This window comes from Pelodiscus sinensis, chromosome 18, assembly GCF_049634645.1.
Source record: "Pelodiscus sinensis isolate JC-2024 chromosome 18, ASM4963464v1, whole genome shotgun sequence".
Classification (NCBI taxonomy): domain Eukaryota; kingdom Metazoa; phylum Chordata; order Testudines; family Trionychidae; genus Pelodiscus; species Pelodiscus sinensis.
The window spans coordinates 27,401,400-27,424,727 of NC_134728.1; the positions used below are offsets into that span (position 1 = coordinate 27,401,400).

General features: G+C 48.9%; 1 long non-coding RNA gene across 1 annotated transcript; it reads left to right on the top strand.

Moving 5' to 3' along the window:
- The first annotated feature begins 5,491 nt into the window (after positions 1-5,491).
- LOC142818864 (uncharacterized) lies at positions 5,492-23,328 on the top strand. Its single transcript, XR_012896561.1, has 4 exons — positions 5,492-5,809; positions 19,420-19,626; positions 21,432-21,516; positions 22,751-23,328. It is a non-coding gene; the product is annotated as an uncharacterized LOC142818864 (long non-coding RNA).

Consider the following 23,328-nt stretch of genomic DNA (forward strand, 5'->3'; position numbering starts at 1 on the left):
GGGTGAGAGAGTTCAAATTCTTGTTAAGTCCTTGTTGGCAAGTGTCGAATTTTAACATGAATGACAGTTCAGAGGATTCCCTTTCAAGTGCAGATGTAAAAGGTCTTTGTAGCAGAATGCAGGTGGCTAAGTCATTTAGAGAGTGTCCTTTCTGGTTAAAGTGGCAAGAAACTGTTTTCTCTTTGTGATCTTGTCTGATATCTGTTTTGTGGGCATTAATCCTTTGGCGAAGTGTCTGAGATGTTTGTCCAATGTACATAGCAGACGGACACTTTCGGCACATGATAGCATAGATTATATTTCTGGATGCGCAGGAATATGTGTTCTTGATCTTATAACTCACTTGGTTAGGCCCAATAATGGTATCAGCAGAATGAATATGTGGACAAAGCTGGCAACGGGGTTTGTTGCAAGGGAAGGTACCAGGGTTGGTATTAGTGTGGTATCCTGGTACCTTGTTAACAAGGACTTAACAAGAATTTGAACTATCTCACCCATTACCAAGACAGTTTCCCCAATTATCACCTGTAATACCATTAACTCACAAACATCCCACTCTCCCTACCTTTAATATCATCAGTTCACAGACACTTACCTTCCTTCCTCCCCCTCCCCCCCCCCCCCCGCATCCCCCTTCTGTTCTGTAATGTGATTTGTCCTTTTCATATTCATTTTTTTAATTGTATCCTTTGGTATATATGGTTGTGACTACTTTCTTCCACTATTTGATCTGAGGAAGTGGGTCTGGCCCACGAAAGCTCATCATCTAATAAACCATCTTGTTAGTCTTTAAAGTGCTACATTGTCCTGCATTTTGCTTCAACTACCCCAGACTAACACGGCTACATTTCTATCACTTTATCCACAGAGGCTTTGTGGACAGTATCTGTCGACAAAGCCTCTGTCAAAAAAGAGCATCTAGATTACATTATGCGGATTGAAAAATCAATCTGCTTTTTCGAAAAAGCGCGTCCAGACTGCCGGATGCTCTATCGACACAAGAAGGCACCTGGAAGTGCTTCTGGCAGTGCACGGGGGCAGCCTTTATTTCCAGGTGCTGCTGATTGCCCTTTGCAGAGACACCTGCTTAAAGGGATCCCACTGGACAGCCGTTGCTCTGCTCCTGCTTCTGGCTTGCCTACTTCCTAGAGGGAAAGCAAAGCTGCTGCAGTGCTTGCTCTGGTTGCCCTGCTTCCTCGGACACCACAGCGGTTTATTTGTAGAGTTTTTTTTCTGCTTTTCACCTTTTATTTGGCCATGGAGCCTGAGCTGTCCCTGGGGAGGTGATGATCCCGCGCTGCCATGCTGCAGCTTCTGCTGCATCTACATGACTCTGTCATGAATCTCCTGCCCCATATGGACCCAGATTGCACCGAGGAGACCCTCCTCTGGGATGCAAGAGCTCTGTCCTTGCTCCCAAACTTTTTTGGGGACAGGCAGATTTGGAAGCTTGAGACGAGTTCGGACTGGTGGGACCTGCTTGTCTTGCAGCTCTGCGATGATGACCACTGACTCCGCAACTTCTGGATGCAGAAGGCCACTTTCCTGGAGCTGTGTGCCTGGCTCGCCCCTGCTCTGGAACACCAGGACACCCACCTGTGGCCCACCATCCCCCTGCAGAAGCGGCTCGCAATCGCCCTGTGGAAGCTGGCTACCCCCAACAGCTACCGCTCTGTGGGACCCCAGTTTGGAGTGGGGAGGTCTACTGTCGGGGCTGTCTTGATGGAGATAAGTCACTTTCAGGGGACAGGCCCTGCTGAGTGGGGAGGGGGGTTGAGAAAAGGGGGACTTCCAGGCAAGGGCAAGAGGGAGTGGGAGATGGAGTGGCACTTGGAGGCCGTTCCTTGGCCACCCCTGCACTGATGCGGGGGAGGAGGGAGGCATCTTGACAAGGGGAGGCATGGGTTGGGGGTGGGGTGGGGGGTGGGGAGGGTTCGCCTCCCAAATGCTTAGGTAACCTGTCGAACTCCCTGGTTTCTGTCTATTTGTCTCATGCTGCAGCTGGTGAGGGCCATCAATGTGGAGCTGCTGAAGAGGCTCGTCCGTCTCGGCGACCTGGACAACACCATGGCCGGGTTTGCCACCCTTGGCTTCCCGAACTGCGGAGGAGCCCTCGATGGGACACATCGCAATCCGCGCACCGCCCCATCGAGCAACCCAATTTATAAACCGGAAGGGCTACTATTCGATGGTGCTGCAGGCCTTGGTTGACCATCGGGGACACTTTATGGGTGGGGGACAGGTGCTGATGGCAAGGACAGGCCATTTCAGCAGCCCCGGATGGCTGCCAGGCAGCCTCTCCAAATCCAAGAGGCCCTGAGAGAGAGATTCTTAGAAGGAGCCCACTGACTCTCCCCAGGGCTTCCCCCATGGGGGTTTGGTCTGGTCCACCCCTACCTGTCCCTCCACTAGCCTCACCCATTTCCCATAAAGAATTCATACACACCCAGGTTTCTTTGTACACAGACATTAGGTTTTTTTTAATTAGAAACACTATGGGTGCGTCTAGACTGGCCCTGACTTGTGCCATGATGCGGGGGTGATGCCCTTTGGTGGCCAGTCCCTGGGCCAGGTGCTCATAAATGTCCGCATTCCTGCGGCGTGTCTGCAGGGCTTCTTCCTGGGACCAGAGCTCCAGGAGGTTTTGATTTCTAGCTCTGAACAGGCTGGTGCCTGCCTTTTGGTGCCCCTGGGTGGGTCCGCGTCTCTGCCCCGAGAAGGGCCAGGGGAGCCTTGAGGCTGGGACATGGCTGGCACGGGTGCCGGACAGCAAGGCCTGTCTGGGTGTCTGTGCCTCTAAGAGACTCTGGCCAGGAATCGCAGAGGAGCTGTACCTGTACAGGCTAGACTGTCCACCAGGGCTTCTTTCTGGAGGCCTTTTTTGTCCACAGAACTGGCCCTGTGCGTCCACACGCACCTTTTGTGGAATGCCACAAAGAATGCCACAGGGACCCAGTGACACTCCCCCCAGGGCCTCCCCACTAGGGGCCTCTACCTTGCCCCTCTCTGCCTTTCCTCCAGCTAACCCTCCCTTCCCCCGCTACCTCTCTCCCCTGCAGAGAACATAAAAAACTGTTTGGATAATAAGAACAGAACTGTGTGGTGATTTATGTGGGGTAGAAGTAACTGGGAAGGGAGCTGGGAGAGAACCTTGGATGGGGAGGACTTTGGAGGGGGAGGATGAGAATCTAGGAGTGGGGAGGGAGACAAAAGGGACTGTGGGGGGAGAGGCTCAGGGCTGGGGCTGGGAGTGGTGCATGGCTCGGGTGCTTCCTCTGCCTTGTGGGTGCGGACCTCAGCCACCTTGGGGTAGGGGGTCCAGGGAGGCTAGGGGAATAAGCAGGGGGGCTGGAGCAGGGGCTGGCATGGGGTGGGGCAGGACCGGAGACTAGGACTGGGGTAGGAGCAGGAGTGGCTCCAGGTGGGCGAGAAGAGCCTGCTCTCTCCACCACTGCATGTCATCCCAGACCTTCTGGGCCAGCATCTTGTGCATGTGCCGGAGTGTGGAGACATGGTCTTGCATCAGGTCTTCCTGGGTGGTCCAGCGCCTTCGGCTCCCCGCATTTCCAAGGTCGGTGGTGGGTCAGACGGGGTAGCTTGCCCCACTGCCACAGCTGGTCTGGCTGAGGACAATAAACAGAGATGGTCAGTCATCCCTGGAGACACTGTTCCTGAGGCCTTACCCTCATTTGTGAGCCAAGACTGACAGTTCCCGGGTCAGAGGCAGGTGATGTCCTGGAAGCAAGGCCATGTGTGGTCTGGACAGCGGGCCCTTTTTTACAGGGGCCCACACGTCCCCAGAGGACCATACTTCCTGCCAACTTCCCCTGTCCTGGGGAAATTGCCAGCCACACTGGCAGCAGGGCGCAGCAGGGGGGTCTCAAGCTGCCTGGGCTTCCACTGGGGCCACGCACAGGCCGGGTCCGACAGTGGTGGTATCCCAAAAGGAGAGACCTTGTATCTCTGGCTGCGGGGGGGGGGGGGGGGGGGAAGGTGTCTGGGGGAGTGTGAGCAGCAGACACACCTGTGCCTGGCAGCGCTGTTCCCAAGAGCAGGGGCTGCCTTGAGCATGCAGGCATACCCCGTGTGTGGCCCTCCAGAGTCTGTGTGTGTGTGTGTCCTTGTACCCAGCCTTCTTGTGGTGGTGGCTCATGGTGGGAGGGTGTCCTCCCCCCTGTGGGTCAGAAGGGCAGGCGCCCTCTCCAGAGCTTGTGAGCAGGAGCCCAGGGGTGCTCTGGTGCTGCCTCTTGGGGCTGCGTGGCGCAGACTGACACTGCACGTGGACGGACTGCAACGCAATGGTCAGACATAGAAGGCCGAGTGACAATTGCACCTCAGCCCATCAACACCACCACCCTCACCCCCACCCTGTCTGTGTGAGAAAACTCAGACCACTCACCTGAGGATCCTTACCCGGCCTCAGAGGATGCCTGGGACACATCCAGGCTGTGGGGTACTGGCCCCAGGGTGATGGTGGTCATGGAGCTGGTTGCATTTGGGTGGTCCTCTTCTTCCATCTGCTCTTCCTCATTCCTGGCTGTGACCCCAGGTGGGCAATGACAGGTGTCTTCAGCCCCAAGTCCACCACTGGGGTGGGAAAAGGGCTGCACCCAGGATGTGGTGCAGGTCTTCAAAATAGGGGCAGGAGTGGGGTTCTACCCTGGAGCACGAGCTGCACACCCTTGCCCTGGTGTAGGCCTGGTAGACCTCAGCCTTACGTCGGACCTGCTCCTGGGTCATAGACATCAGCGTTACTCCATCTGGAGCAGAGATCCTGGAGGTTTTCCTCGCCCCACATCTCAATGAGGGCTAGGATCTCCACTCCAGATCTGGACAGCACATGCATCTTGCCGGACCTAGCAGGCTCCTGGGAGCCGTCACAGTACTCCCTGGAACAAGCGGGGGGCTTGAGGGTCTGCCATGCTGGACAGATGACGTGCAGTGACAGATGCGGTGTGGCCAGAGGCTGTGGGGGCCAGCATCCTGCCACAAGCCCTTTCCCTTGTGCCTGCAGCTGTAAGACCTGCAAGGGAAGAGGAACTATGAGTGTGTGGATGGAGTGGCCAACAGGGTACCTGTGGGATTTCCTGGAGGCCTCTTTTTTGACTAAACTCCCTGTTCCGCGTCCACACACGCCCTCTCCCGAAATAGCTGTTTCAGAAGAGGTGCAAATGTCAGAAAAAGCCCTCTGTTATTTCAATTTTCTTTCAAAATAATGCAATTGGGTTGTGTCTACACTGGCGCGATCTCACACAAAAGCGGCAGCTCTTGTGCAAAAACTTGTTGCTTGTCTACACTGGCTGCATGTTCTTGCGCAAGTAAACTGATGTTCTAATGTATGTGTGACAGGGCGTTTGCCCTGCACTGGCCCTTTAAGAGCAAACCCCGGCCGAAGCAGGGTCTGAGAATTTGGCCCCAGCTGAGGCCATGTTAGATGATTGGGGCCCAGCTGGGAACCATATAAAATGATGGGCTGCTGCTCCTGTGAAGGAGGGCAGTGAGAGCCTGGCTGCTAGGGGAGGAGGAGACTTCCTAGAGCAGGGCTGGGGAGAAGCAAGGCAGGGCTAGGGGAGCCCTGGCCAAGCAAACCCCCAGACTGCAGGGCCTGGAGTAAGGCCTGCTGAGGAAACAACAACAACAACTTCCCCTGGAAGGGGGGGCTCAGACTGACATGGGTACTGCCGAAGGGCAGTGTCCTGAAGAGGACACCGCGGCCTGAAAGAAAAGGGGGAAACACTGCCAGAGGGAAGGTCCCCTGACACCGGAAGGAGCTAATTCCGTGGACAGACTGCCGGGGGTGCTACGGTTGGTGAGTTTTCTGTTAAAAGCATTTGCGGAAAAAAGCGTCTAGATTGGCATGGATGCTTTTCCGCAAAAGCACTTTTTGTGGAAAAGCATCCATGCCAATCTAGACTTGCTTTTGCGCAAAAAAGCCCTGATCGCCACTTTTGCGATTGGGGCTTTTTTGCGCAAAACAAATCTGAGCTGTCTAGACAGCCATTGTGTTCACATTCACTTGTGTGTGGTTCTATTGTGGAAGATGGGAACAATAAGATTTCTCCTTTAAGCAAGAGGGGGAGATAAGAATGTGACACCAACTTCCATAGGCAGAGGGAGCAACAGGTAAATTCTTTCAAATGTTTTAGGGGTGTGTGTGGCCATAATTAAGTGTTCCTGCAGAAGGCCTCTAACGTGTACAAAATGGGGTCTGACATGGCCAAGGGGACAAATGAAAATAGAAAGACAACAAGCTAACCTCTCCCATGGTAGTGGGACTTCTCTTGTAGGCCAGGAACTCTTTGGGGGCAGGAATAGTCTTTACTTGGGGCTAGAACAGCAATTTTAGAGACAGATGATGAGTAACAATGAATACCATCAGCAGCAATACACTTCCTGAAGCCAGAGTGATGAGCTTTGAGAAGTGTCCTTACGGCTTTCCTCAGACAAATCTGTTGCAAGGCCTCCATTGTGGCTCTCCTAGCTTGCACTAACACGGGCAGTAATCCTCTGTGAAGGGCATGGGAACTCTGAGCTTTATGGTGGCTGCAGTCCACTCCTCTTCAGTCTAGTTCTAGTCACACCCCCAATTTAATAGCAGATGATTGGTTCCTAGGTAAAGGGCTCAGGAAGATCAAAGCATCCTGAGACAGGGAGGAATTTGGCAATGGCCAGGTGAATTCCTACTGGGGCCCCAGTTGGGTGAGATGCTTCATTGGCCCACATACAATAAAATCACAGCTCCAGCTTAACCCTGACACTGCCCTGATCTACACTAGGACTTTATTTCAAAATACTGCCCAGGTCAAATTTATAAGCAGAGCATCCATGTACCAAGCTCCTTATTTTGAAATAATGGGCCATGGAATTTGAAATCTGGACTCCTGCTTTTCATCAGGAATAATGCTAAGTCTGAGGTAGCACATCCGCATTAACAGAGCTTGCCTTGGGCTAATTTTGAGGCTTCCCAGTAGCGTGAACATGTTAATTTGTATTTGTTAAATTAGGAGTCGTGTCAAATTTACTAATTTTGAAATAGCTTCCTAGTATAGACATGGCCACTGTGTGTGTTTGGATGGCCTTTCACCTCCTGATCATTATAGCTCATTTCATGACTAGAGAGGTACCCGAGCCAGCCCTGATCTACACAGCCTTGCACTTTGAATCTCAATAGCGTTACTGATGCCTCATTTACCTTCCTTTGAATGAAAGTGAAAGGGAGTTTTAGGATGATAGCAGCAGACTGTGTCTTACACTAGTGCCCCCAAGTGAGATGAGGACCTGGGGCTGGGCACTGCCCCCCCCACAGTAGGGGGTGGTGCCTGCCCTAAGCTCTAGCTAGTTACATACAGACAAAGAGTATGGCAAGGGGCCGGTTATCTTCATTACAGATGGGCCCTCTGAAGCACTGAGAGATGAAATGACATGCCCAAGGTCTCTCACCCAGCTGTTAGCGGGCTGGGAATTGCACCCATCTTGTCTCCGAGGCAGTCCAATGCCCTCCTCCCAAGATGTGAGGGTTTCAGCTGACTCTAGCTGTTCCTCAACCTGGGCTCCCTCTGCTGAGGAGAGCCTGCAAGTGGGCATTGTGTGAGTGTGGGTGGGGGGTGTGTGGGCGGGGGGGAATGCAGGAGAGGACTTAGGGCATTGCCAGTGCTTTCTGTGAGGCAGTATTGGGACCAGCAGGGCTGGGACAGGTGGGGGCTGCAGGCCATGAGGAGAGGGGCTGCTCGCACAGCACTAGGCAGAGCACTGGAGTGAGGCCAGAAGGCCCCATTTGATCACCCTGTCTGACCTCCTGTGTACCACAGGACACCTGCCCCATCCATCCCCTGCACAACAAACCCAGCAACAAACCTCAAAGGCTGCAGGAGCCCGGCCTGTTATGTGCCACAGGTGGAGACCAGAATGGACTGGGCAGCCCAGTGTCCACGGCCCCGTAGTGGAAGGGAAAGCGTTCAGAGAGAGACCCAGATAATCCCAACAAGTGTCCCACACTCCCTGCTGCAAAGCAGGCAGGACCCTCCCCCGCTGTCAATCTGACCAGGGGGAAAATTCCTTCCTGACCCCACATGTGAGGATTAGTTTGACCCTGAGCATATGAGCACGAAGCCGCCAGCCCGGCATCTGAGAGAGGGAAAATAGTTGGGGCGGCCTCAGAGCCCTGGCCCAGCCCTCCCGAGTCCCATCTCCTGCAACCATTGCTGAGACTGCAGGAAAAAGAGAGAAAAAACAAAACATAAAACCAGAGTCCACTGGGCTGCGTGGGGCGGGGGAAGGGGGAGAGGAATCCCTTCCTGACCCTGCAGGTGCAACTCTGAACCATGAGCTTTAGGAATAGAAGACAGAAACATGAGGTACCCTCAGGCTATTGAACCTTGCTTCCTAGCTTCACCAGCAGCCCTGTCACACTAGCACAGGCGTGAATTTCTCCAGCGCTCTCTTCAAAATAACCCCAAGCCTATCGACCATGTTTAATGTCAGACCGTGACTGTTTATAAACCCGTTTCACTCTTTGGGCCTTTGAGATCAATAGCCACACCCCCTAGTTTATAGCCGAGCTAGTTGATTTACAATTCAGTTCTGGCAGCCTCCCCCATTGCTAGTGTCATCAGCTAATTTGACCACAGCAAAGAACCACTGGATGCAGACAGACCTGAGGCAGCAAGGAAGGTAGAGAGAGATGTTTGGCTTATTCAAGACAGCCAGTCATAAAAGCCACTGGAAACTCTTAATGTCCCAGACAGGGTTATATCAAGTTAGAAATGTCACTGCTTGGTGAGCAAGAGTTGTTTCAACAACTAGCCACAAGAGCTGGAAGCGTTGTGGAGCAGAGCTGGGAAATACAAGATGCATTTCTTTCGAGGATGAGGATAAGATGGATATGAGGTACTAAGGAGAAATGGAGCAAACCAAATAACTTAGGGTATGTCTACACTAGCTAGGGTATGTTAATTTGAGCTAGGTAGGCAAATGAGGTGACTGGAGTTGCAAATGAAGCCCAGGATTTAAATAACCCCGGGCTTTATTTGCAAGTTCCCTTCTGGTTGCCATATTGAAATTTCACTAGCCCGAACTCACTGCTGTGCGGCTACACACAGCACTGAAACATTAATTCGAACAAAGTCCTTAGTTTGAATTAACTGTTACTCCTCGTGGAATGGCTCCAGTTGCCTCATTTGCCTACCTAGCTTGAATTAACGAGATAGTGTAGACATACCCTTACACTAGGTTAAATCCTGTCACACAGAGAGGTCTGGAGCCCAGCCTTGAAATCCCATTGGGCAGACATTGACTCCCTGCCCATCAAACACCAAAGTGCTGTTGTGTAGTTTTTGCCCCGTTACTGAGCTAGAACAAAGCCCAAACCAAGCCCCTGAATGTCACCATACCAGACACCTGAGGCATCTGCTCTCCAAACTCACACCTCAATCTAAATGTTTGACCCCTTTCTCTAGACTGGGGTGTCCAGAATGCTGGGTAATAACATGAAAAATCTTCATGCTTGTAAAGCTAAATTGGCTCTCTATTAAGAGAACTATTTACTGAACTGCTGCAAATGTAGATTCCAGTTTAGCCACATGCCTAGAGATTCACCTCCTGGGGCCTCCTCCAAACTCTTGCCTCCATCTTCCATGCAGGTGGCTATATTGGGCCAAATCTGTGACAGCAGCTGAGCCTCTCTTCAGTGGTTTTGGAACTGGGTTCAGGATTTTAACTGTGATTGACTCCACCTCTAAAAGCATATCTTATTCTTGGCTGGCTTGTCCTGTCACTTTTTGCATGGTCCTAAGTTGGATATAGTGCTGGTGCCCTCTAGTGGTGAAGAGTAGAAAAAGTTTAATGCTCAGGACATTTGCACAAAAAACTCTGCTGCACTTTGATGGGGATTTTAAAGAAATGGACTGCAAATGCTCTTGCCTGTTGAGAGGCTTGTTTGTCATGCCTTTTCTTATGCAGTTTGATTGGGAAGTTGTTCTTGGTTGGATTCAGTCTATCCTTTCTCTGTGTCTCTTAAATGAAACGTTGATGACATTGACACAAGTGCACAAAACATTTTTACTTTAATGAAACACTTTTCTCTTATGAAAAGTGGCTCCATAAGAAGTTTTATAACCAGCTCTATAACGCTGCATCTGGATGAATGATAAACAAATAGGGTATGTCTACACTACAGTGTTATTTTTAAATATCTTATTTCGAAATAGTTATTTCGAAATAAGTTATTTCAAAATGTGTCTACACACAAAATGCATTTCGAAATAGCGCGTCCACACTGAGTGGATGCTGAATCGCATTAAGGCCGGCCGGAACCAGGTACAGCAGGGCATCAGATCAGGAGTTACTTTGTGTGGCTGCTGCCTGAGGCTATCTGAGGCCTGTGCTTAAAGGGACACCCCACCTCCCTCCCCCGGGACAGCCAGGTTCTCAGGTTTCCCTGCTTGCTAGCCTGCCTCCATGAGGGACAGCAAAGCATTTTGTCTCTGCGTGCTCTGGTTGCCCTCACTTGGGACACCGCAGCACTCTGCAACATGGAGCCAGAGCTGCCCCTGGGCACTCTGGTGCTTCTCGTGGACACGTTGCTGTGAGCCTGGCTGCACTTTCTGCAGGCTGCCATCCAGGAGGTCTATCAGGGGGCTGTCAGTATCTAGGAGGCCCTGCAGGAGAGCTTCCACCCTGAGGAGCACTAAGAGCATCCCTGGTGTGCCCCACTGGGGGCGTGTGCCTCATTCCTCCCTCATGTCCTTCCACTTACCCCTTCCAACCCCCCCTTCCTGATGTCGAATAAAATACACATATTTTCATAAACACAAACTCTTTATTTAACAAAACTGGGGCAGGGAGGGAACGAAACTCTGGTGAGACTGGGGAAAGGAGGAGGGAGAGGGGAGAAGAGAGGGGAGGGGGAAACCTGGCTGCCAGTGGCTTGCTGGCTCATGTTTTGGGGCCACTGGGTCAGGGACAATGACTGCTGGCTCTGGGCTGGCAGGCTTGGAGCTGGCACAGGCACTGAGGCCAGAGTCAACTCCTTTAAGGGCCCTGGAGAGGGAGAGGAGTGTTCTTGGTTGAGGCTGGAGTGGCCACCAGGGCACCCAGGGAAGGCTGGAGGCCCCCAATTTAGATCTAAGTGTCTACACAGCACTTATTTCGAAATAGCTATTTTGAATTTGGCGTTATTCCTCTTGGAATGAGGTTTACCAAATTTGAAATAAGTGCTCTGCTATTTCAAATTAATTTTGAAATAGCGGTTTGGCTGTGTAGATGCTAGGAACATTATTTCGAAATAACTTTGCTGTGTAGACAGACCCATATTACCAGCTATTAGTATCATAAACAGTAGCTAGATTGAATGTTATAGAGGGACAGAGTTCAAGGCCTGAAGGGCCACCAGATGACCCAGCCAGACAGCTGCCACCAGTACCAGCCAGCATCTGCACACTAAACCCAACAATCGAAATGAGACTGTATTACAGCCCACAAGGCACTACGCTATTATGAGTCTCAGACAGCAGGGTTGACAGACTTGCCAGGCCCCTTGGCAATATGGGAGGACCTGGCTCCATGCTCCTGGAAGGGGAAGGCCCTTGGGTAAAAAGGGAGCCACCTAGCAGCCCTCAGAGCCACGTGGAACATGCTGCGCCACGCTCTGGTGCAATTTAAAGGGCCCAGGGCTTCTGCTGCTGCCACTGCCCTTTTGAATCTACATGCTCCCTTGGAAACATACCGAAGACAAACCTGAGCATCCTGCTGTTCAGAGGCCAGCCGGAGCTCAGAAAGAGCCCCACACATCAAACAGTGTGAGGGAATCAAGGAGCTGCAAGTAGGGGGCAGCAGCATAAACCTTTTAATTTAAATGGAGTTAATAACAGTAGGAAGGACTCTTTGATCCAGTTCAAGTCTTCCCCAGCCAGGATGCCCTAGATTTATCATTTCTTCTTCTTCTTTCAGATCTCCTCCCTTTTCATGTGGTTTTAAAAGATACTTCGAATTAGAGTGGGGTGCAGGCTGCAAAATTCAGCTTGGGAGCCTTTTCCCGTGTCAAAACCCCTCCAGGTTTAGGGAATTTGTTTCAGTGGAAGGTGGGGGTGGCCCATTTGCATAATTTGGGTCCAGGGTAAGCGTCTGAATAACTTCAATGTTCAGAGTTATTCGGTCTGGCCCCATCTCTGGCAACTGAAGGACAACCCCCCCTATTTGGACCCCCAATTCGTTCACTCCCAATTGTGATTCTGGTTTGAGGGAAGGATGTAGGAAGGGGTGCAGGGTATGGGAGGGAGCTGTGACCAGGAGGAAGTAGAGAGAGTGGGTACAGAGGGTTGGGTGGTGGCCTGGGGCATGTAGTTGGGGGGGAAAAAGAGGGTGGGGTGCCAGAAGCAAGCTTTGGCTGGTAGGTGCATACATAGGTGACTCCTAGCCAGCAGCCCTGCAGGAACATGAGGCAGACTCCCTGCTTGTTGGCTGCAGTCCCAGGCTTGTGAAAACAGCTGGCTGCTCCATGTGGCTCTGCTGAAGTGGGTAGGGAGGAGGCTTTGCATGCTGCCCCTGCCCCCAGCAAAATTTGTTTGAGTAACCTCTAGTTCTTGTGTTTTATGAAGGGATAAATATTTACTTTCTCCACACCATTCATAATCTTATAAACCTCTATCACCTACCCCCTTAGCTCTGTTATTTTTAAGCTGAACAATTTGCATTTTAAATCTCTCTTCATGTGGAAGCTGTTCCATACTTCTAATAATTTGTGTTGCCTTCTTCTGTACTTCTCTCAAATATATATTTTTGAGATAGGCCATTCAGGACTGGATGCAGTGTTCAAGGTGTGCACATATCATGGGTTTATATAGTGGTATTACGGTAGTTCTGTCTCTTATCTATATTTAATGGTTCCTAGCATTCTGTTAGCTTTTTTGGACTGCAGCTGCACATTAAGTGGATGTTTTCAGAGACCTTGTTGTACCAAATAAAAGCAAGCAGGCTCTTATGAGGGGGATAAGGCAAAAAGCCACATTTATTGTAAAGATAATAATAAAAAAATAAAGAAAAGATAAAAGCAAACAACGTTGTTTAACTACTTATTCCTATCACTACTTAACCCTTATACACTTGTGTGTGTGTGTGTGTGTGTGTGTATATATATATATATAACCATTCATTCATACATCCATTCATTCAAGTTCTGTGTATAGTTACCAGCCTGGAAGTTGCTTGTGACAGGATACTGGCCAGGTACTCTGTATACAAGTGATGGTAGTGGGGAGCGAAGTCCTGATCAGATGCGCATCTGAAGCTCCTGGTAGGCTGGCAGCAGAACCTTGGACTCTGATTCCATAGTTTTTTAGTCCAGTTCTTATAGGAATTTCTTCCTATGCCAGTCTATGGAAATTGCTGCATCATGCTGATGTCTCCAGGGTGGCTGCCAGGTGCTCATCAGTGATCTCATCGGGTGGACCTCCAGTTTCTCCACTTGACACCTTTTGGTTGCACTGGCACCTGACGCCTTCTTCAGCCCTTTGTTGCTGTATTCTCAGGCTGGCACCTCTTAGAACCATTCACTCATCATCCAAGCACTCTCTCTCTCTTACATACATTCCTTAATGTTTCCCATACAATGTTTTTGTATAATAATAACTTTACATATATCAGAGTTGTAGTTACAAAAAGTTTCTGGGTGGTATTGCTTAAAACATTCTCTGAGTGCTGAGTAAAGTTACAATGTTTTAAAGAGAACAGGCGTCAATTAAGTAACAATGCCCTTAGTCAATTACAGGGCTTGGCTCCCATAGCAGAGTTAGTGGTTTGACAATGCATTGTTACAATGTATCTTTGCAATGTTAATTTCAAGCAGCCCCTTGCACAAGCTTGAGCATGCCCTGGAGCACGGGGGGGCTGTTTCTGGCTACATAGGATTATATTCTTAACAGTTCTAAGTTACATGACCTAATACATTATATTCTAAAGGGACAATAATAATAATAATAAATCTAAACATTTAACAATCTTAACTAATAATAATAATAAGAATTAATAATAAATCTAAACACTTTGAGTTGTGGGGAACAAATTATGGGGAGTCACTTCCATTTGGAGGAATCATTTTCAATACATTAATATGTTATCCCTACAACCTATCTACAATGCCACCAAGATTTGTCTTGAGAGGTAACAGTTAATTTAGACCCCATTCTTTTGCATGTATAGTCAAGATTGTGTTTTCCAATGTGCATTTATCAGTATTAAATTTAATCTGCCATTTTATTGCCCACTCACCCAGTTTTGTCAGATTGCTTTGCAATTCTTCAGACAGCTTTGGAGTTGACTCTCCTGAGTAATTTTGTACTGTCTGTAACTTGCCATCTTACTGTTGACCCTTTTTGTCAGATAACGTATGGTTATGTTGAACAGCACTGGTCCCAGTACAAATCATTGGAGGACTCTCCTATTTACCTCTTTCCATTGTGAAAATGACTGTTTATTCCTATTCTTGGTTTCCTGTCTTTAAACTAGTTAGTGATCCATGAAAGTACCTTCCATCTTATCCCATGACTGCCTACTTTGCTTAAGAGCCTTTGGTGAGTGACATTGGTCAAAGACTTTCTGAAAGTCCAAGTAGGTTATATTTACTGGATCACCCATCTTCCCATGTTTGTTGGCCCTCACAGAGAATTCTAATATATTGGTGAGGATGGATTTCCCTTTACAAACTTGTGTTGGCTACTTGCTAACATACCATGTTCATTTATGAGTTTCATAATTTTGTTCTTTACTATAGTTTCAACCAGTTTTCCTGGTATTAAAGTTGGGCTTACCAGCTTTGAGCTGCTGGGGTGGCCAAGAATGAACTGGTTTTGATAAAATGTACATCAACCGTGATACATTTCCATAAAATATTTCAGTTTCCACTCAAGAACATTTTTCGATGGGAAGTGTTGGTCAAAATTGTCTACCAGTTCTACTCTTTCATGTTGTGGAACACATTTTAGTAGAAAGATTATCTGCTGGACACTTCACCTCCCATTCATGATTGGGTTATGTTTCTATGGCAACTAGTGTGTACATGGAAAACTAATATTAGGAAAGATTTTCAAAGATTACTGTCTGGAGTGCCCTGGGTTTTGGTTGCACCTCTTGAGACAAGGCAAGGATACTGGCTCAAGTTAGCCTTGATGTCAACTGTAAACCTCTTTGGAAGATGTGGGGAGGCAAGTATCAGTTGTGGGGGATGGGTTCTGATAGGTGTTTATGGTTCTGATATGGTGATGCTTGGATCTTTGGTAGATGGGTGGATACATGAAACTGAAAATTACCAAAGCTAAACCTTCCACTGTTGGTAGAACAGCCAAGTACATGTCCCCAGAGCAGAACTCAGCATGTTGTATGCTTGTTGTACGCAACAAACAGCATCAGAACAGCAAATATTCCAGGCTGTTTTCCCTATAAGCTGTGTACTGGCAGCTGCTCAGAAGAGATTCAAATGCTGCCCAGCTGATTTGAGTGCCCACAGCTAATTTTTTTTGTTTCTACTGGTGATGCACATTTACACATGCCTCCATGTACATAAAATTTATTCCTCTCACAGATGGAAAAAAATCATCCAGGGATGGAAAAAGATTAGAGTAAACGGTTATTCCATATATCCCCATCATGTCACTAGTTACTGAAATGATTGTGAACCAGGCTGAAAGAGGAGATACAATAATTAAGGCGCAAGAGTGGAATACAGAGTTGGGTTCATTGTACAAATTAGTGCCTGACTTCCCCTTCCTGCCCAGAGGCATAATAACATTTGCCTATTTTTCACAGGTATTATGTGATGATTGCAAAGTGCTCTGAGATGAGGCATGCAACAGAGAGGCAAAATATAGATGAATAATATTTATAATGAACTGGCTTTCTCTGCCTTTGAGCATGTAATTAATACTTCTCCAAATCAATAGTACAGTGGAACATTTTTTTTCTGCTAAGTGTTGGACATGCCTCCCAAAACCTGAGATTCCACAGCTGTGTAGTGGGGACTATCTCCTCCTCACCCCACCCCTGTCTTAGGGTCCACTCCTGTGAAAAAACTGATGCCTAAGCATGGGGGAAATTTAGCAATGGGTGGTCTGCTTCACCTCTTCCCCCGACCCCTCACAGTCTTTTGCTCATTAAGCTAAATTCAATTTAATATTTTATGAGGTTTCACAAAGTTCTGATCCCTCCCACCTCACCCCTCCCCTCTCCCTATATTTTAGAGTGTGTCTGTTTGTGTCTCTGTTTGCGAGTTCTTTTGTTCAGGAACTCCTAAACGGTAAGAGGTAGGACCACCAAATTTGGTCTGCAGCTTCCTCTACTCCTAACTTGACACAAAGCCAGGGTTTGGTTGTGCCAGGAGAACTGGGAGCCCTGGGAAAGACAGTTTTCCATAACAGGAAAAGGGAGAGGCTCCGGTTCAAGAGATGCGATCTGAGAGTGATCACTCAGGGCAATGAGCCGGCAGGGGAGAGCTATCCTGCAGAGTGGCCACTAGGGGCAGCCATGCCACCAAGAGTGGCCATCTTGAAAACCTGCACACTGATAATAGCTCCCCTGCCTCAAACCTTTCCCCCCACTGGCCCATGGCTGCAGCCCTACCCCTCTCCCCTGGACTGCAGGATACAGGGCCAGCTGCTGGAGGCTGGGGCTGGCCCTCAGAGCCTTGCTCTCCCATCCCCAGCCTATGCAGCCCCAGCTTCCCAGGAGGAGTTACCAACCAGGGATTACAGCCCCAGCCCTGCAGGAGGAGCCACTAGCCACAGAGCACTGCCATGGCCCCCTCAGGATAAGCTGATGCCACATCAGTGCCCCTCTCGTGCTCCTGGGTGGCCCCAGTAAGCTCTCCCTGGCCTCCCAGCTCCCTGTCCTGAGTCCTGCACCTCCCACTCCCTGCCCTCACTCATATACTCCCACCCTGTGCCTGAACCCCCTGCTCTGAGCCTCCCACTCACCCCTCTGCCCTATACAACCATGTAAGCACCCACGATCATTAGGAGTTTTGTCTATCATTAGAAGTGGAGGGCCCAGCCTCACCAGTGACTGATCAGCTGCTGCCCAGATGAGATGGATCAAGTGATTAGAAAAGCCAGCAAGTGGGTCAGTTAAGGAGAGGAGCCGTGGGAAAAGGTGGGTTTCTGGGGCAGACAATGAAGAGGGAAAGATGCAAAGAAAAAGGCCTCTTGTGAGTGTTCCTTATGCAGAATAAAATTGCCCTGAAGGGAAGCTGAAAAAGGCCTTTGGGCAGCTTTCATGGGCTGAGGAGACAGGCCAAGAGCCTGCAAGGCCCCACAATGCTAACTATCACAAATTTGGAAAGAATATATCCGACTGCTCTCTCTAGAAAAAACAGTGAGGAGTCCCATGGCACCTTAAAGACTTAGGGTGCGTCTAGACTACAGGGTGTCTTTCGGAAAAACAGCCATTTTTCCGAAAACACTTCACTTACATCCACACTGCTATTGCATTCTTTAGAAAGAAAATCAAAAGAACGCAGGATTTTTTTCTGACACTGGTAAACCTCATTCTACAAGGAAGAATGCCTTTTCTGAAAGACTTGTTTTGGAAAAAGGCGTGTGTGGACACAGAAGAGGAAGTGGCCACTCCGTCTGTAGTAATCACAGCTTACACGCAAGAGAGTGTCCAATGAGTGTGGATGCTCTCTCTTGAAAAAGTAGATCACTTTTTTGATGTGCTTTAGCAGTGTGGATGTTCTCTTTCGGAAGATCTCTTCCAAAAAAGCTTCTTTTGAAAGAAGCTTGCAGTCTAGATGTACCCTATGTCTACATCTACATTGGCAGCTCCTTGCGCAAGAACAACTGTTCTTGTGCAAAAACTCTGCTGGTGAGGACGAAGATGCGTCCATATGTGAAAAATCCTCAAGGGGTCTTTGAGGCGTTTCTCCAAGTGTTCCCCAAAATTGTCCCGCTAACTCAAACTTTCCTTCCCTATTTATCCATTAGTAATACAATAACATGCCACTCAAAAACTTGTTAGGCAAGCACTTTTTAAAGTTTAGGCAAGAGGTTTTCTTCTGATCATCACTTTTGCCAGATGCGTTTTTTCTTTTTCAGAGACTCCATGCCCGGGGACCCAGATGGATATAGGTCTTAGGGCATTTAGACAAACTTCCTGTTTTTCTTAAAGTATAGCTCAGCAATTTCACTAGAGATTTGGGCCCCAGGAAGGATGCGGGGTCAAGCAGCCATCTCTGTGGCACCCAAACTCCCTTTTTTCCCCTGACTGTGGTCTAGGTCTAATTTGGGCCTGTTAGCTTGGTTGCTAATGTTTAAGCAGTAAGCAGTAGTGATTCAGGCACATTACTGGATTTGCCAGAATCCCCCCAGCACTGTTTCTGAAATGCCATCTGCCCCTCCACTCTCTGCTGCCTAAAGCTGCCCTATCCATGGGGAGTCCCTACTTCCTATAGAGACCCCTAGTGGATAGGGGCTGTGTGACAGGCCATGCAGGCCCTGCACTTAGGAGGGGGAGCTCCCGCTCTGGGGCAAGTGGATTGCCTCTCCCTCCCCCTACCCCAGCACTACTGCGCATGCTCCTGCTGTGGCACGGCAGATTTAAATCCTGCGCTGGCTCCAGCGAGGGTGGACAAATGGGGTGAAATGCTGGGGCTGACACCAGAAGAGGTGCTGCTGTCAGCCTCGGGGGAGGAAGGGTTGCTGCCCTTGCCTCAACCTCAGGGGCCAGCCTCCGGCTTTCTGCCCTCACAGCGGGAGAGACTGGCTGTTCTCGCTTCCAGACCCTGCCGAGCCTCGGGGCCACTCATGCCGCTGAGGCAGGCTTCAGGCTTGGGCCTGGGACTCCCGACCTCCCTGCTGCAGGGGGAGGCTTGCTCATCCCCAGACACCCTAAGGGTTCAGGGCCAGGGGTTGACCTGTGCGGGGTCTCAAGCCCTGATAGGGAGGTTGTTGCTGCCGGACCATTTATTCACCCCAGAGGGGTTGCAGGGTCTGCCCCAACGCCGTTGCCAGAGACTGCTATGACTAGGGTTGCCAGATGGTTGAACCAAAAATACTGAACACCCCCCTGAAAAAATTCCGTTGAGGAAAAAAAAGGGGGAGGGGGAAGACCAAAGTTGTGTTAGCAAAAAAAAAGACTCCAAGACTTATTAAGCAAATTAAAATAAAATTAAAACAGCATGGCCCTTTTCAGAGTGAGCGCAGTCAGAATAGGGATAGGAACAGGGGATTCATTGAGCATTAAGACCCAGGGGAAGGATTGCTTCCCCTTGGTCTTTTTGCTGGCAGCCATTTTGTGTTCTTAGAACTTAGCTTCCCTGAGGAACCAGGTAAGCATGGGGTCTAGGGATGGGGATGTTGGGGGCCAGTGGGAGGCCAGGCGCTGAGTGTTGGTGTCCAGTATTTTAGGTGTCCGGTATCTTCTGAATTTTTTTACCAGACAGGAGGCCAAAATACCGGACTGTCCAGGTCAATATCAGACACCTGGCAACCCTAGCTACGACAACAGCAGAACTTTCTTTGTGGAATACTGGGGACACCCCAGACTGGATCTGACTGCTGCAATATGAACCTCGGCCTCAGCTTGCTTACGTTCCCCGCACCGCCTGAGCTTGGGAAGGGGAAACCAGCTGCAGGATGCTGACAGGTAGGTCCCCAGTGTTGGTAGGAAGTGGCTCAGGGTGGAAGATTTGTCCAAGTGGTTGGTGGGTTTTGCTGCCACCCCCACCAACCGGATAGTGGAGGAATTCTCTATTCTTAGGGACCTGGTCCAGGACCTGGTAGCATGGGAGGGCCCAGGTCTCCCTACCTCCCCCGGTCGTGAAAGGGGGCTTTTTCCCTTTCCCAGAGTCCTTGAAGGAAGACCCAGACCGTGGACCCTGGTCACAAGACCATATAAACCCCCCTGTACCTAAGGGCTGGACTGTGGACCCTGGTCATAAGGCTTATTCCCCCCACCTTCCATAGGGCTTAGATTGGGACTGGGGATAGAAAAGCCATCTATGCCCCAAAGAAAGGGGGACAGCCTGAAGTGTGGTAACCGCCAAGTTGCAGATGTGCCCCCACCCCCAGAGGAGGGTCCAGAGTAAAACTAGGAGGGTCTCCACAGGGTGTTGACCCAGGTGACTGCGGGCCCACCCTGTGATCCCCCTGACAGGCTGCTTCATGGCAGCAGCTCCTGTCTGTGGGAGGTCCCAACTCCCTGCTGGGACCCGGACACACAAAGGCTGCTGCTGGCTGGGCAGGTAGCCCATCTCAGTCCCACCTTGCGTCAGGTGCGGAACCAATCCCCTCTGTGGCTAAGCATATTTAAAAGGCAGTAGGAGCTGGGCAGCCTGCCCCCTGACTCCCACTACATTTTAAATTGCAGAACTGCAGCAGGGTTTGGTCCCGCACCTCGTGCAAGCCGGGACTGAGCTGGGCTGCCTATCAACTAATTGATTAGCCGATGAAATTCTAATCACAACTTGACTAGTTAAATACCCACCCCTAGTTTAAATATGCAAATAAATTGCAGCTCTGCGGTTTCTCTTTTAGTCTGGTTTAGAAGTTTTGTTGTAGGAGGATGACTATTTTTAATGTGTTTCGACGTGTCCAGGGAGGCTAAAGAGTTTTCTTACTGTTTTTTTTGTAGGTTACCTTTCTCCATATCAGATGTGTGACCATTTATTGGCATGGAGACTGTCCTTGTTTGGCCAATATACATGGCGGGGGGGCATCATCGGCACAGGATGGAATATATCACATTCATAGATGTTTGGTGGATGAGCTCCTGATGGTGCGACTCACCCACGAAAGCTTATGCCCGAATAAACCTGTTAGTCTTTAAGGTGCCACAAGACTCCTCCTTGTTTTTCTCAATACAGACTAACCTGGCTACCCCTCTGATACTGTCTCTGTGCTAAGCAGCTGTTGATCTTAGCACCCATGGTGCCCTAACAACCTTCCACTTTTGTGAAAGGTCCGCACTAGAGAGCTTTATAGGAATGCTAACTTCAGCTCACTGTCAGTACTGCCAATGCCAATCTGGAGTTTGTAAAGTGTTGCTAGTGCAATTAGTGGCCTTGCTTCTACAGCAGAAACCAGAACATTGCTGTTTGGGGGGCGAGGGGGGGGGGTTCTAAAGAGTAAACCAGTAGTTGTTAGTGACGTCTTGACGGCTTTTTTTTGGACTTCTGGCTTTTTAAATTATAATCATGAGACTGTAAATGGTCTGAAAAGTTGGAGCACTGGCCCTGTTGTTCTGCAGCAGCTTCTTGTGAAGAGTTTAACATTTGCTGAGGGTTGTGTGGAGAGTGAAAAATGGTCCAAAAAATCCCCTCATGCAGTCTTCTACTGTGGCATAGTCTTTACACTCCCCGGTAGATGGCACTGAGGGATTAGACTTTGGTGTGAATGACTTCTCTGAGACAGGACTGAAAGAGCCTCATTATGTCTGTTTTTCTGGCACAGATTAAAAAGAAAAATGATCTATGGATACAGAAAGAGAATTAAGAGAGAGTGATAATGACGTCGATAATGACTCTTTTGCACAGAGGTGAGTTTTATCTTAACTGCCCTATTCTGCTCCTTTGCAGGATGTGGTCTGTGTGAACTTTCTTAGCCCTGGTCTACACTTTGAAATAATTTTGAAATAATAAACGGAGCATCTATACTACCAAGCCTGTTATTTTGTCCAGTCACCAGCTGGTTGTTTTGGAATCTGTACTCCTGCTTTCCTTGGGTGGTAATGCTTATTTTGAAATAAAACAACAAATGGTCTGGTAGCAACTTTATAGACTAACAAAACATGTAGATAGTATACTGAACTTTCATGGGCACAGCCCACTTCTTCAGATGACCGGAGTTATGAGTTTGGGATGTGAACATGCAAAATAAATAGGAAAGGGGAAGGGAGAGGGAAGAAACAAGGAGGGGAGTGGGAGGCAGCATCAGTAAGTATGTTATTGCAGAATAGCGTTAGGTTGGACACTCCGCTGCTGCTATTTCAGAATAACTCCCCCCACAGAATAATTTGAAGTAATTACTCCCCAGTGCTTCCTGGAGCTCTAAGTCAAGGTAGCACGTCCACAATAGCATAGCCTGCCCCAGACTAATTTCAAGGCTCCCCCATAGTGGGGACATGATATTGCAATTTTGTTATTTCAGGAGTAATTATTTTGAATATAATTATTTTGAAATTTCCTAGTGTAGACATGCCCTTCGAGACACATGAAGTTTTAAAAATGCATTCACTCAAACTTAAAGGCATGTCTGAGCTGCAGTAGTGAGAGTGGATCCTAAGCGCACATGCACAAGCTATATTCAAGCTATTGAGCAAAAAACAGTAGTTTGGCTATAGTAGCATGGGCTGCTGTTCAGGGGAGCCACTTGACTATTTACCCAGTGGGTAGGACAGGACTGACTGGATGGCTAGTCCAAAGGGTGCCTCCTGTGCTGCTGCAGCCATACTATTTTGGGGGCCATCTTGAGCAGAGCTAGTGGGTGTATGTCTACCCATGCTGGGAAGCACCCTCCCAGCTGTGGTGAAGAGAGGTACCCTTATGCATATAGTCAGTTGGGTTAGTATAAAAAATGTGCACAGTTCCTGGAAATTTTGTTGGATATTTTCAAAGAAAGTGATGGAAATTAAGCTTGCAAATGTAATCCTTGCTTTTTAAACAAAAGCCTGGATCATCCAGCTTGCGTAAGGCAAGACGCATCAGGATCTATATGAAATCTCAACCACCAAAGAACTCACTTGTGTTCTAATTAAATAATTTTGTGTGCAGGTCCCTGGTGCATGGAAATACAACAGTTACTAGGAGCTGTTGCCAAAATCCACTGGAGTCAATGGCAGCCTTTCTCTGGAGTATTTCTGTGGCAGCTAACATTAAGATGAGACTCAAAATGATTTAAAGAGAGAAATTCCCATTGCTATTCTGTTTATGATCCTAACATGCTCTAAGTCAGAGGATAGGTGAACTGTTTGGGTTCTAAGCCAGCATGTATAGCTATAAAGGTAGTTGAATCCCTTTAAATTCCTACATACCTAGGGCCTGAGCCAAAAACCATTAAAGCTGATGCAAAGATTTCCATTCCCATTTGGATTGGGTCTTTAAAAAGTGTGGCTGATATAGGCTCTCCTTTTTTTATCTTTGGTAGCGTTATAAGTCTGTGCTTTTGTCTGGTTTCTTATGTCATGGTGTAAATAAAAAGTGAGGGCAGGAACTCTGCATGCTCACATTAAGTGGTGTGTTTGCAACTATGTCCGATGGGAGGGATGTCTTGACTGACTTTCAAGTGCACAATGCTTTCACTGCATTGCATTTGTGCATGGTTCGTGGTATGGAGGGGGGTTATTTATTTA